Genomic DNA, 14,387 nt, shown 5'->3' on the forward strand with positions numbered 1-14,387 from the left:
ATCAAGGCTCTCAAAGCTCTTGTTCATGTGGGTTGTATCTATCACGAATTATCATTTTAGGAGTCAAAACAAATTTTAATAATATTTCTTTATAATTTATTTAAAATAGCAATAATAAACACACTACATGTGAGCATAAATAATATATTCCTATGAAAAATAACTATTTCACAACACACAAAATTTAAGGAGAAGGAAGTGTGGCTTTGTTTTATATTTTTGCAGATCTCTATAATGTCAGCCTTAATAGAAGACAGTTCGATTTTTATATCTGCTTCTGCAAGTTTTTGAGATGCCACATGTCATGTATCCCCTGTGATATTCCACTGGGAGTTTTAAAAAGCTTTCACTGAGAGCAAAAAACCCCCACAAATAACATCTTAGTATTATTGTCAACATTATTCTGATTTTTATGGACCATCTGAAAGGGTCTCAGAGACCCCAGAGGTGCCCATAATACACTGTGGAAACTGCTGCCTGATATACATGATGGGTAGCTTCCAATATTGCCCCAGTTTTACATATGAGGAAACTGAGGCACAAGGAGATAAAGTGACTTGTCCAAGGTCATGCAGCCGGGCATCAAAGCCAGCTGGGGAGTCACTGGGAAAAGACCTTGATTTTGGTGTCCTGGGTCCCAGCACTGAGCCCTGAAAGAGAGGGTGGGAACTGGGCACAGACAAAGCCGGAAGGGCAGGTTGGGCCACGAGTGGGGGAGCCGGGTGTGCAGTGAGGGGCAGGGGTGGGAGGGGCCCGGGGGATCAGTTAGTCACCAAGTGGTCCCGGTGACAGGGCTGGAGATGGCAGCTGGCGGTGGATGTAGCCTCGGGCTGGAAAATCAATAGGTGATCAGCAGTCCAGGGGCAAGCTGTTCATCAGGTGCGGCAGAGGGGCAGGGGCAGGGGCGGGGGGGCCAGGAGGAAATATCACTGACCCCCAGCAGGATTGATCAAACAGCCAGACACCCAAGGCCAAACTCACTAATAAAGTGAGACGTTCAGCTCAGCCCGGCGGCTGCTGCTGAAGGTCTTAAAAAAACCGCTTACTGGGGAGTTCTTGATAAACTGTCTTTGTTTCTTGAGGCAAGTGGGAGGGAGGACAGACTCTGGGGAGGCCTGGCTCGGCTGCTGTTTGGTCTGGGACTCATGGTTTGCCCCAGGTCTGGACCACAGAACCCTGGTGCTTGTATGGCATGTGTGCTTGCACTACAGCACATGCCATTTACACAGGGCACGTGCACACACATATGTGCACACTGTCGCACACATTCAAATGTGCCTGCACATGTCTTTGCATGCCTGTGCACATGCTACAACCTACATTTGCTTATGGCATGTGTGCACACATATGCATGTGCTACAGCACACATGTGTACAAATATGCCTTGCATGTGTGCATATACATGCGTGCACCGCATCACATGGCATTTACACATGCATATGCTACGGCACATATGTGGGCACAAATGTGCCTTGCATGTGTGCATATACGTGCATGTGCCGTAGCACACAGAATCGGCCTTTGAGGGGTGAGCGTGTGTGCTTGGGGGTTAAACTCTCCATTGTTGCACTGATATGACCACTTTCTCTGCCTATAGTCCCAAAGGTGCCACATTTGTAATGACAGTCATGATTATTATGGGGTGGGGAGATGGACAGAAAAGTAGGGACTGGAAAACTGTATCTAAAAGGCTAAGCTGTACAACAGAGAGAGGCAGGTGTGAACAGGAAGAAGGACGGGGAGGAAAAGTGAAGGGCCAGCATGGTAAGGGCTAAAGAGCATTTGGACTGGGAGTTGAGGGAGAGAAAATGGCAGGATTCGGGGGTGGCTGGGTAGCTGTTGGGGGAGAAAATTAAAGAATAAAGGATATGCAAATATAATTTTTATTTTTATTGATATATATTTTTTTAAGACGGAGTCTCATTCTGTTCCCCAGGCTGGAGTGCAGTGGTGTGATCTCAGCTCACTGCAACCTCCATCTCCTGAGTTCAAGCAGTTCTCCTGTCTCAGCCTCCAGGGTAGCTGGGACTACAGTCTCATGCCGCCACGCCCAGCTAATTTTTATATTTTTAGTAGAGACAGGGTTTCACCATATTGCTCAGGCTGGTCTCGAACTCCTGAGCTCAGATGATCCCCCACCTCGGCCTCCCAAAGTGCTGGAATTACAGGCATGAGCCATCATGCCCGGCTGCAAATAGAATTTTAAGAACTGTGTTGGGTAATGACATCCTTTGACATTCTTTCAGGAATCCCAGTAAAGAGCAGAATCTCTCCTGGTCACTTCCTGATTGTTGGACTGTGTTTTGTTAAATGTGCTACCACATTAGACTGGGCTTGTGCATACACTGAATTTATTTTGATTTAATAATTACATCACTCACATTGAGAATGAAATTTTATTGGAATGCTTTTGCAGATGAGAGGTTTTATTAAGAGCTTTTCCATGTGTCATATACTAACTCGAAGGTATGGATACTACTTTTATTTCCGTTTTTTGGATGAATTCATTGGAGCTCAGAGGCTTAATCACTTGCTTAAGTCAGGTGGCTTATAGGAGGTGGAACTGGAATTTGAACCCAGCCCTCTGACTCCAGAGCCCGGGCTGCCTTGGCCATTATTCCAGAGTACAGTGGGGAAGCTGGGGGGTCAGACAGGTAGACCAATGGAGGAACATTTGCCATCCCTGTATCTTGCCCCAAGATAGGTGAGTAGAGCCCTGAGGAGAGGGGCAGAGCATTTGGCTTGCACACCATTCACACCCTTCACCCACCAGCAGTTACAGCCCATCTAGCCCCAAGGTCCCTCCCCCAAGATCCCCGGGCTGGGGATCATCTTCTCTCTTGATTGCTGAAGGGTGCATGGATGCATTGGAAGGGGCTGGGAGGATATACCGGGCTCTGACTTTACAATGTGTAGACCTTAGACCCCCAAAGCCTTTTTGGTTTTATAAAAGCACAGAACAGAGTCATTGAGAATGATCAAGGATCGAAACCATGGGAGAAATATAAAACTATATTTTCTTAAAATGTGGTCATTGAACCACCTGCATTGGAATCACTGGAGATATATAAAAATGGAGATTCCTGGGTCCCTCCCAGATCTACTGAACCAGAATCTCTGAGTCTAGGGGCCAAGGGATCTGCATTTAAAAAAATGTCTTGAGTAATTCTTCTGCACATTCTAATCTGATCCTTTGTATTTGCTGTTCCCTCCACCTGGCATGCTCTCCCTATAGATCTCTCTTTGGCTCCCACTTTCACTCCTTTAGATCTCTGTTCAAATATCCTTTCCTCAGAGGGGTCTTTCCTGCTATCTTACCTAAAATAATACCCCTTGCATTCTCAATACTCTTGCTCTGCTTTATTATGTTATTATTTTTAGCTGCATGGATGCTAACTATATATAAATAAATAATATATAGTGTACAATATAGATAACAATACGTGATAAAGCCATTTAATCCATATCAGCCTTATCAATGTGCTTATTTGCACCTTTTGGTCTGCTCCCTGAGAGGCGAAGCTCTCGGAGGGCAGGGCTGGCCTGCCTTGCTCAGGGTTGCACCCTCAGTGAACTGTATTGGGTCTAGGAGAGGTTGATATGGGGGAGGGGATAATGCATGCAAAGTGCCCAAGGCTTAGTGGGTGCTCAACATAATGACTGTATCCTAAGCATGGTGTATACTATGAAAACAAAAAGCTGTAAGCTTCCCTGTTCTGGTAGTAATTCCCTACCCCTCCACCCTAAGGAGCAATGAAACTGTTATGAGAGTGACCAAGAAGAAACGTCTTCTCTTGTCCTCTTCAATGTCTGAATTCTGCATCCAGCACATTATCTTCAGCGTCTCCCCCATTTACTTCCCTTGCCTTCTTCCTTAAGGAATATCAGCAATGATAATCCGAGCGACTGGCCAGGCACAGTGGCTCATGCCTGTCATCCCCGCACTTTGGGAATCTGAGGCGGGAGGATCACTTGAGCTCAGAAGTTTGAAGCTGCAGTGAGCTATGATAGCGTTGCTTTGCTCCAGCCTGGATGACAGAGCGAGACCCTGTCTCAACAAAAAACAAAAAAAACTCAGAAACTATAGGTACTAGTAGACATGCTAATTTCACATCATAAGTCGACTCCTTAACTCTTTCTGTTGCACTGGTTCTCAGTCAATTTTGGGGAAATCTCCCTGGGAGGGGAACTCTCAGGTCCAAGGCTGGCAAAGGACCAATTGAGTTCCTCTTCTGGAGGACTGGGTGACACAGACACTCAGGTCACTGTGTTTGCCCTGAAGGTGGACAGCAGATCGGCTCCAAAGATGCTGGGGTACAGATCCCCTCTGCCCTTGGTAAGAGGCTGGAGAGGTCTGGCCCTGGTGGAGCCCCCAGGCTGGGACCTTTGGACCGGAACAGCTTCATTTGCATACCCAGTGAACCTTAAGGATTTTATCACATTCTCTGTGTGCCATAATGTGAAGAAGATTGGGAAGCATTGGTGTAGGTGCAGGGGTGAAGGCAGTTATGTTGGGCCAAGAGGCCATCTGTGCTTTGTTTGCTGGTCTTGGACTAGCCTCTGTGAGTACGAGCTTGTCTGGGCCTCTGTTTCTTCAATCAGTAGCACCGTAACCAGGACACTACAGCAGATATAGCCCAGGAAGGGGCCAAGGGTCTTGAAAGGGCAGAGGTAGTGGGGTGGGGACGATACAGGGTGTCTGAACTGGGAAGGGCCTTGCTAAGAAGAATCTGAAGCCTAGGGTGAGACAAGAGATTATTTGAGAGCTTGGAGCATTGATACATGAGTTGGGTATGATTGTCCCCATGTTTCAGACAAGGAAACCAAGGCTCAGAGTAGCGGAAAACCTCACCACAGTCAACGGCAGAACTAAGTGGGCCTGAGTGCTTTCTTTTCTTAATGCTGCCCCTTGTAGCTCAAGGAAATTTGATGAAGAGTGTTTTGAAACTTCAGCTGGCTCTTGACAAGTGTTTGTGTGACATTTTGGTGGGAGAGATGGAGATATGTCTGCTGGTGTTTGGGACAATTAGGTACATCACATCAGTACTAATGGGAATAGAGCAGCCTTGACATTTTACCATCTGAGGAATGGCAGGAGGACCGAGACCATTCTGTTGGAAGAATAAAAAACTTAGGGGGTGCTTTGAGTTGAATGATTTGCCCCAAAATATATGTCCACTGAGAACTTGTGAATGTAGCCTTTTTTTTTTTGAAAAAGGATTGGCCAAGCACAGTGGCTCAAACCTGTAATCCCAGCACTTTGGGAGGCCAAGGCAGGCGGATATCCTGAGGTCAGGAGTTTGAGACCAACCTGGCCAACATGGTGAAACTCCGTCTCTACTAAAAATACAAAAATTAGCCAGGCTTAGTGGTACACGCTTGTAATCCCAGCTACTTGGGAGGCTGAGGCAGGAGAATTGCTTGAACCTGGGAGGTGGAGGTTGCAGTGAGCTGAGATTGTGCCACTGCACTCCAGCCTGGGCGGCAGGGTGAAACTCCGTCTCAAAAAAAAAAAAAAAAAAAAAAAAAACAAAAAGAAAAAAAGATAAAAAGAGTTCTTGCAGATGCAATTAAACTAAGGATCTTAAGATGAGAGATAATTTGGGATTTTCTGGGTGAGCCCTAAATGCAGAAGAGGAAAAGACATAGAGGAGTAGCTGCTGTGGAGACAGAGGCAGAAACTGGAGAGGTGCAGCTGCAAGCTGGGAATGCCAAAGACTGTGGGCGGCTGCAGGAGCTCAGAGACAGGCATGGGACAGGTTCTCTCTCGGACTCTCCAGGAGGAACCAACCCTGCCAACACCTCTATTTTGGACTGCTCTCCTTCTCAGAACTGTGTGAGAAGGAGAAATATCTGTTGTTTGACACCACCAAGCTTGTGGCCATCTGGTACAGCAGCCCTGGGGAACTCATACTGGGGGTTAGGATGCTGTCCTCGAAGAAACGAGGGTTGTCATGTGGAAGAGGGACCCTACTCACTCTGTGTCCCTGGAGGAATGTGAGCTTTCCTCTGAGCTTCTAGGTCCTTAGGAAAAGGGCTCCGTACAGTCAGGGGGTTCAGGGATGGAGTGGGCTGCGCTGGGGAGGTGTGAGCATCCCATTACTGATATGCCACCAGCGAGTTTCAACTGGCATCTGTTATGTAGTAGAACTTGACCATTTGTGAGGCCCCCTCCAGCCCTGAGAATCTATGCACTGGTGCAAAGAAAGAGGTAAATGTTTAGAGAGGTGACAGAGGACCTAGAGCTAATGTCCAGGATGCTGTCCAGGGGCCTGAGAGTTGGTGACAGTGGTTGGTGGGGATATGGTCTGTTGGAGAGGAGGAGGAAGAAGAAGAGAGCCTGACTGCCAGGCAGGCAGGGGTATCTTTGGGGCTCTGGGGGCCCCAGCCTCTGGATTCTGCCCTCAGTGAGCTTTGCAGGCCACCCTACCACACCCCCTCCCTGCTTTCTTCTGATAGAGTCGTTTCCATTTGGATATTGCCTTGAACATGATGTTCACAATCCCCAAAGGGAAGAACATCCCTCAATAAGCCACACGATTTTCCCGGCCAAGAACTTGCTGTTCCAAATTCATTAAAATTGCTGTGATATTCTCTTCCCATTTCTGTGCCGAGAGCCGTTGTGGACAGAATTCATAATACCATGGAGTGGCGGATGCAACTGATGGTGCAGTCACAAAGAAGTGAACTTATGGACAGAATTCATAATACCACGGAGTGGCGGATGCAACTGATGGTGCAGTCACAAAGAAGTGAACTTATGGACAGAATTCATAATACCACGGAGTGGCGGATGCAACTGATGGTGCAGTCACAAAGAAGTGAACTTATGGACAGAATTCATAATACCACGGAGTGGCGGATGCAACTGATGGTGCAGTCACAAAGAAGTGAACTTATGGACAGAATTCATAATACCATGGAGTGGCGGATGTAACTGATGGTGCAGTCACAAAGAAGTGAACTTATGGACAGAATTCATAATACCATGGAGTGGCGGATGCAACTGATGGTGCAGTCACAAAGAAGTGAACTTATTTCATTTTATTTTTAATAAAAGCATACCTTTCAGGTTGGCAACAAATGCAGGTGTGGGCGTGGGGAAATGGCACACTGATGTGCTTATTAAGGGAGCACAAATTGGTCCAACCTCAATGGATATCAACTTGGAAATGACGTAAGATGCAAAATGTGCATGGTGGTTTTGAGTTTTTTAGTCTCTAAAATTCAGGTGGGCGGCCGGGCACGATGGCTCACGCCTGTAATCCCAGCACTTTGGGAGGCCGAGGTGGGTGGATCACCTGAGGTCAGGAGTTCGAGACCAGCCTGGCCAATATGGTGAAACCCTGTCTCTACTAAAAAAAAAAAAAAAAAAAATTAGCTGGATATGGTGACACAGGTTGTAGTTCCAGCTGCTCAGGAGGCTGAGGCAGGAGAATCGCTTGAACTTGAGAGTCGGAGGTTGCAGTGAGCCAAGATGACGCCACTGCACTACAGGCTGGGTGACAGAGCAAGACTCTGTCTCAAAAAAAAAAAAGTGAAATTCAGGTGGGCAAGATATGTCAGTTTTAGTTACTCTGTGATTGAATTTGGTTTTTGTCTCAATACCTCCCTCTCCCTCCCTAATATACATACCTTTCCATCAGAAGGTAGAAAATTAATTCTAGTTAATTCAAGATAAACTCGCCATTTGAGGGGGTCTTCAGCCAATTAAGACCTCTTCTCTTACGTTCCTTCCTGGGGGATCTTTGCTTTACCTTAGTAAAGAACCTTTCCTTCCTTCCTGGGGTGTGGGGCACTGTATTTGGGGGTGCTTATGTAGTGAGTCCTTGCTAGGCTGTGACCCCTCACTGCAACAGTGGTGCTGGTGAAGGTGTCTGTGGACCAGCGCTGAGTTATCTGCGCCATTTGCTCCTTACTGTGCAGCACTGAGAGCCTTTCCGGTGTGGGTCCCAGCTCACTTTTCTGATCTTCTCAGGTGCACACACTCATTCAGCTCTTCCTCTGTGCTACTTTGGAGCTGTGAACATATAGGGGAGTGGCCTGCAGCTGCGTATCTCCCCCACCATCTCTGCTAGCATGGCTGAAGATTGCAGATGGGAGCTGGGGCCCAGGTCACCTCTACTTTCAGATCTCCAAACTCATTCAAGGCACCATCTCCCCCATCCCATACTCAGCACCTACCTGAGCAGCAAAGCAACCCACACAGCCTTTCTCTGGAGACCTTCATCAGCTCCTTCTCCCCACTCTGTTCTCGACCTCCTCCCTCCAGCTTAGAATGTTTCCCTTGTTTTGATTCCCTTTTTGCGGGAAGAAAAGCTCACTCAACAAGCACTCTTCTGCATCTTACCTCTTGAACCTCAAAGCCAGGAACATCCCCACTGTCCTCCTCTATGCTGCTCCACATCGTTCCTTCTGCCAGGCGGGTGCCTAAATTGGAGTGAGTTCTAGGAGAAAACTCGGCCTCCCAAAGCCCTGGGATTACAGGCATGAGCCACTGCACCCAGCCTTCATCTATTTTTAACATGTAAAAAATTTTGAGAGATAACTAATATACAGAAAAGTGCATAAAACAGATGTCTAGTTTAAACTTATAAAGTAAACACCCACGTATCTACCACCCAGGCCTAGACATTGCTAAGCCCCTCCATGTGCCCTCCCCAATTAACTCCCTCAAGAGGTAACTGTTCTTCATTTATAGTAACCATCATTGCTTTTAAAAACTCATTTTATTACGCCTGTAATTCCAGCACTTTGGGAGGCCGAGGTGGGCGGATCATGAGGTCAGGAGATCAAGACCATCCTTACTAACACGGTGAAACCCCATCTCCACTAAAAAATACAAAAATTAGCCAGGCGTGGTGGCAGGCGCCTGTAGTCCCAGCTACTCCAGAGGCTGAGGTGAGAGAATGGCGTGAACCCGGGAGGCGGAGCTTGCAGTGAGCTGAGATCGCGCCACTGCATTTCAGCCTGGGTGACAGAACGAGACTCTGTCTCAAAAAAAAAAAAAAAAAAAAAAACATTTCATTTTGCATAATTTTAGATTCATAGAAGAGTTGCAAAAATAAACCAGAGAATTCCTGTATGCCCTTTGTATACTCACATACCCTTCACTCGCCTTCCCCTAATGGAAACATCTTACATAACCACAGCATGTTTATCAAAACTCAGAGATTGACACTGGTCCGACACTATTTACCGAACTACGGACTTCATGGATGTCGCCAGTTTCCCATGAGTGTTCTCTTCCTGTTCCAGGATCCACTCCAGGATCCCATATTGGATTTAGTTATCATTTCTCCTTAGTTTCTTCCATCCACGACTGTTTCTTAGTCTCTTCTTGTGTTTTCATGACTTTGGCACTTATAAAGAGTGCTTGTCAGAAATTTAAGTAGAAAAGTAAGAAAAGCCAGGTAGAATCCTTGTTTTTCTTTGTAATTTTCCTCTCCTAACTGAACAACACAGTTAGGTTTGGCCTGTTTTGAATTTTATCTAAGTGAACTAATACACGCATATTCTTTTGTGTCTTACCTTTTTCATTTAACATTATGTTTTTGGGGGAGCCATTCATGTTTTTGTGTACAGCTGAAGTTCATTATTCTTGCTGAATATTATTCCGTTGTATGGCTATAATAATAATAATGCAATGGCTATAATTCTGGATTGTTTCTAGGTTTTGGCTATTGCAAACAATGCTGGCTGAAGCATTCTTTCTTTTTATTTTACTTTAAGTTCTAGGATACATGTGCTGAACGTGCAGGTTTGTTACATAGGTATACATGTGCCATGGTGGTTTGCTGCACCCATCAAACTGACATCTAGGTTTTAAGCCCCGCATGCATTAGGTATTTGTCCTAAGCATTCTTTTTTTTTGAGACAGGGTCTCACTCTTGTCACCCAGGCTGGAGTGCAGTGGCCCCATCTTGGCTCACTGTAATCCCTGCCTCCCGGGTTCAAGTGATTCTCCTAGTTCAGCCTCATGAGTAGCTGAGACTACAGGTGGGTGTCAACATGCCTGGCTAATTTTTTTGTTTTGTTTTGTTTTGTTTTTAGTAGAGATGGGGTTTCACCATGTTGGCCAGGCTGGTCTCAAACTCCTGACCTCAAGTGATCCGCCTGCCTTGGCCTCCCAAAGTGCTGAGATTATAGGCATGCACCACTGCGCCCGGCCGATGGCTGAAGCATTCTTACTACATATCTCCTGAAATACTTGGGCCCACATTTCTCCGGGAGAGGAAACCAGGAGATAAATATCCAGGAGAGGAAACTTTGGCTGAAGAATTTCCATGTCTTCAGCTGGACTAGATACTGCCAGACTTTCTTCCAAAGTGGTTTTACCAATTTACAGCCCCACCTGCAGCGTCAGGTTCTTAGTGTGCCCTATCATTATTTTTTTCCCTAGTCCTCAGTAACAGACATCATTATTTTTTGAAATCAAAATGAATCAGTCAAGATTCTGGCAGGAAAGAGATGTACACAAAATGCTTATAACAATGCTAGGGTTCTATTTAAGAGAATTTAATGAAGAGATTATTTCTACAAGGGTGGCCAGGATGAAAGGAACCAATAAGAAAGGCTGAGACACGGCCCTAGGGCAGCAGGAAGCTGTTGCTACCTCTGGGGCTGAAGGGACAGGAGGGAGAAGAGGGGAAAGCAGAGGTCCCTGCCTGGGCTGTAAGCACACATCAGTGTTTCTCAACCTGTCTGTCTTTCTCTTTCTTTCTTTCTTTCTCTCTTTCTTTTTTCTTTCTTTCTTTCTCTCTTTCTTCTTTCTTTCTTTCTTTCTTTCTTTCTTTCTTTCTTTCTTTCTTTCTTTCTTTCTTTCTTTCTTTCTTTCTTTCTCTCTCTCTCTCTCTCTCTCTCTCTCTCTCTCTCTCTTTCTTTCTTTCTTTCTTTCTTTCTTTCTTTCTTCTTTCTTTTTTGACACGGAGTCTCACTCTGCAGTGAAGTGGCGTGATCTTGGCTCACTGCAGCCTCTGCCACCCAGGTTCAAGCGATTCTTGTACCTCAGCTCCAGAGTAGCTGGGATTACAGGCACCTGCCACCACATCTGGCTAATTTTTGTATTTTTAGTACAGATGGGGTTTCACCATGTTGGCTAGGCTGGTCTTGAACTCCTAACCTCTAGTGATCCACTCACCTCAGCCTCCCAAAGTGCTGGGATTACAGGTGTGAGCCACCATGCCCGGCTTCAACCTGTTTTTCATCATGACACCCTGTTGCGGGTTGAATTGTGTCACCATCCAACATATGTTCAAGTCCAATATCTGTGAATGGGACCTTATTTGGAAATAGGGTCTTTGCAGATGTAATCAAGTTAAGATGAGATCTGTCTTAGCTCAGGCTGCTAGAGCAAAGTATCATAGACTGGTCTCGAACTCCTGACCTCAAGTGATCCTCTCGCCTCGGCTTCCCAAAGTGCTAGGATTACAGGCATGAGCCACCACGCCTGGCCCTGTGCTGTGGCTCTTTGGAGGGTCACAAATTATTGCAATATGTAAGGTTATGACTCCCCAGGAACCAGTGGTCACCCTCTTGGGGGTGTGATTGCTCTAGTTGAGGCTGCAGGAGCCAGAGGGAAGAGCCAAACTGAGGGGAGGCAGAGAAGGGACCAGAGAACAGACCCCCTTCCCTGTCTTTCCACCCACCCCTGGGTGGCCTCCCGCTGGCTGGACTCAGCCAGGAGCCAAGGCTAAGGGGGTTCAGGGGTGCTGCCTTCTGAGATCATCCCTAAGAGGGGCAGAGAATGGGTGCAGGTTGGGGCGCCCATGAAGAACAACTCAGTACACAGCCCCAGCTGCTCCCAGCATCTGCCAGTCCTTCTGGGGGCTGTCCGTCCTCTGCTAGAAAATTAGGAGACCTCCCCAAGGCCAACATGGCCCAGCAAAATGGGAGGAGAGGCTGATTTTCTAGCCAGATGGCCTCTCTGGGTGATCCTGAACCACATGACCTATCTGAAGCTGGGCAGCTGCACTTCCTCTGTGCCCAGCCAGGATGAGGGGCTCTTCACGAGGCTCTGATGTTGTGGCAGTCAATACAGGCCTCCCCCAGCACCCCACGGCCCTCCCGGGTTTCATGGAGGAGTGCAGTTCAGCATCCCTGGCTTGCAGCTCCCCCACCTCCCCACCTGGCCCCCCCACCCCCTCCTCTTTAACAAGCCTTGGAACCCTTCCCCTCCCAGACTCTTCAGGTCTATTGCCTCAGGGAATTCACGTTTCTATAAAGAAAAGCATAAAACAAGATGAACATCAGCATTTTAGGGATGATCACAGACAGCAGAGTGTGGGAGATGAGTTTGGGTTCTGGGCCAGGTTGCCTGGGTTTGGATCCTGGATTTGCTACTCACTGGCTATGGAACCCTGTGTAAGTTACCTAACCTCTCTGTTCCTCAGCTCTCTATCTGAAAAGTGGGGATATGACAATATCTATCTTACAGAGTTATTCTGAGCATTAAATGAGCTAATGGATAGAAAGTGCTTAGAACAGTGCCTGGCATATAGTAAGTGCTATGTAAGAGTTAGATCTATTATTACTTTGCTAGGTGTGTCTCTATTTTGAATGTGCCATAGAAAGTTCTAGAGTTGGCTGGCCAGGCATGGTGGCTGATGCCTGTAATCCCAGCACTTTGGGAGGCCGAGGCAGGTGGATCACCTGAAGTCAGGAGTTCGAGACCAGCCTGGCCAACATGGTAAAACACTATCTCTACTAAAAATAGAAAAAATTAGCCGGGCGTGGTCGTGTGTGCCTATAGTTCCAGCCACTCGGGAGGCTGAGGCAGGAGAATCACCTGGACTTGGGAGGTGGAGGTTGCAGTGAGCCAAGATCACGCCATTGCACTCCAGCCTGGAGTGCCAAGAGCGGAACTCCGTATCAGGGAAAAAAAAAAAAAAAAGAAAGTTCTAGAGATGGCTAATGGTGCCACCTCATGGGAGTAGAGCTGGGCCTACAGGAGAAAAACTTTCACTTTTTAAAAATCTTACTTTATATTATGGAAAAAAAATTTTTTTGAGACAGGGCCTTGCTCTGTTGGAGTGCAGTCTCAGACTGGAGTGTAGTGGGGGAATCATAGCTCACTGCAACTTCAAACGCCTAGGCTCAAGCAGTCCTCCTGCCTCAGCCTCCCACATAGCTGGGACTATAGATATGAGCCACCTATAGACATGAGCCACCCCACCACACCAAGCTAATTTTTATTGATTTATTTTTGGTAGAGACAGGGTCTTGCTATGTTTCCCAGGCTGGTCTTGAACTCTTGGTCTCAAGTGATCCTCCCACCTTGGCCTCCCAAAGCTCTGGGATTACAGTCATGAGCCACAGTGTCTGGCCTTATTTAAAATTTTTAAAACAACCACTTGTAATAGTATTTAGGAATAACGTATTTGCTCTAGAAATTTTAACTTTTTTTTTTTTTTTTTTTTTTGAGATGGAGTCTCACTCTGTTTCTCAGGCTGGAGTGCAGTGGCGAGATTTCCGCTTACTGCAGCCTCCGCCTCCTGGGTTCAAGCGATTCTCCTGCCTCAGCCTCCCAAGTAGCTGGGATTACAGGCACCTGCCACCACAGCTGGCTGATTTTTGTATTTTTGGTAGTGACGGGGTTTCACTATGTTGGTCAGGCTGGTCTTGAACTCCTGACCTCAGGTGATCTGCCCATCTCGGCCTCCCAAAGTGCTGGGATTACAGGTGTGGGCCACTGCGCCCAGCCTCAGAAATTTTAACTTTTTAAAGTAAAATACAAGTTTTTGCAAAAATATGATAAGCTTTGCACCATTTAGTGTGGAATATAAGACATGACAGATCGTCATCAGTCTCCCTTTCACTGCATGTGAGCTTCCAGAGCAAAATTTGTGGGTGTTCCTGGGATTGGGGTTGGACTTGCCTAATTCCCTAGATTGGGGGTTCGTTAAACTTCTCCTGCTGGACACGGAGGAGGGGCTGAGCCTTGGGCTGCATTCTCTGCACCCACCTCTAGTGGGCCTCCCAGGACCACCCGCCTCCCAGCACCTGCCCTGGTTGCCAGGGAAACGGCCCTTTATTGAGTAGAGCCATCCCCAACTCAGCCCAGTGATTTGTCCTTGTCTAATTATTATTACTCTTTGCATTTTCCTTTTGGATGAGTGATGGGGGAGGGTCGGGGGGTGGGAGGGTGCAGGAGCAGAGGAGCAGTGATTTGTGGGGCTGGCAGCTTATCTTTGAGAGGAGGACATTTATCTTTCTGGAAGCAGAAAACCGCCCAATGGAGACGAATTCAGCAGTTCCTGAGTGGTTCTGTTTGTGGATTCACACACTGATCCAGAGTTACCGACCTGGAATTGCATGTGCATGTGGGTTTGGGGTGTGGGAATGTGTGCGCGTAGCAAGCAGACCTCTCAGAGTGGCTCTGTTCAGAG

Source organism: Pongo abelii, chromosome 21 (assembly GCF_028885655.2).
Source record: "Pongo abelii isolate AG06213 chromosome 21, NHGRI_mPonAbe1-v2.0_pri, whole genome shotgun sequence".
Classification (NCBI taxonomy): Eukaryota; Metazoa; Chordata; class Mammalia; order Primates; family Hominidae; genus Pongo; species Pongo abelii.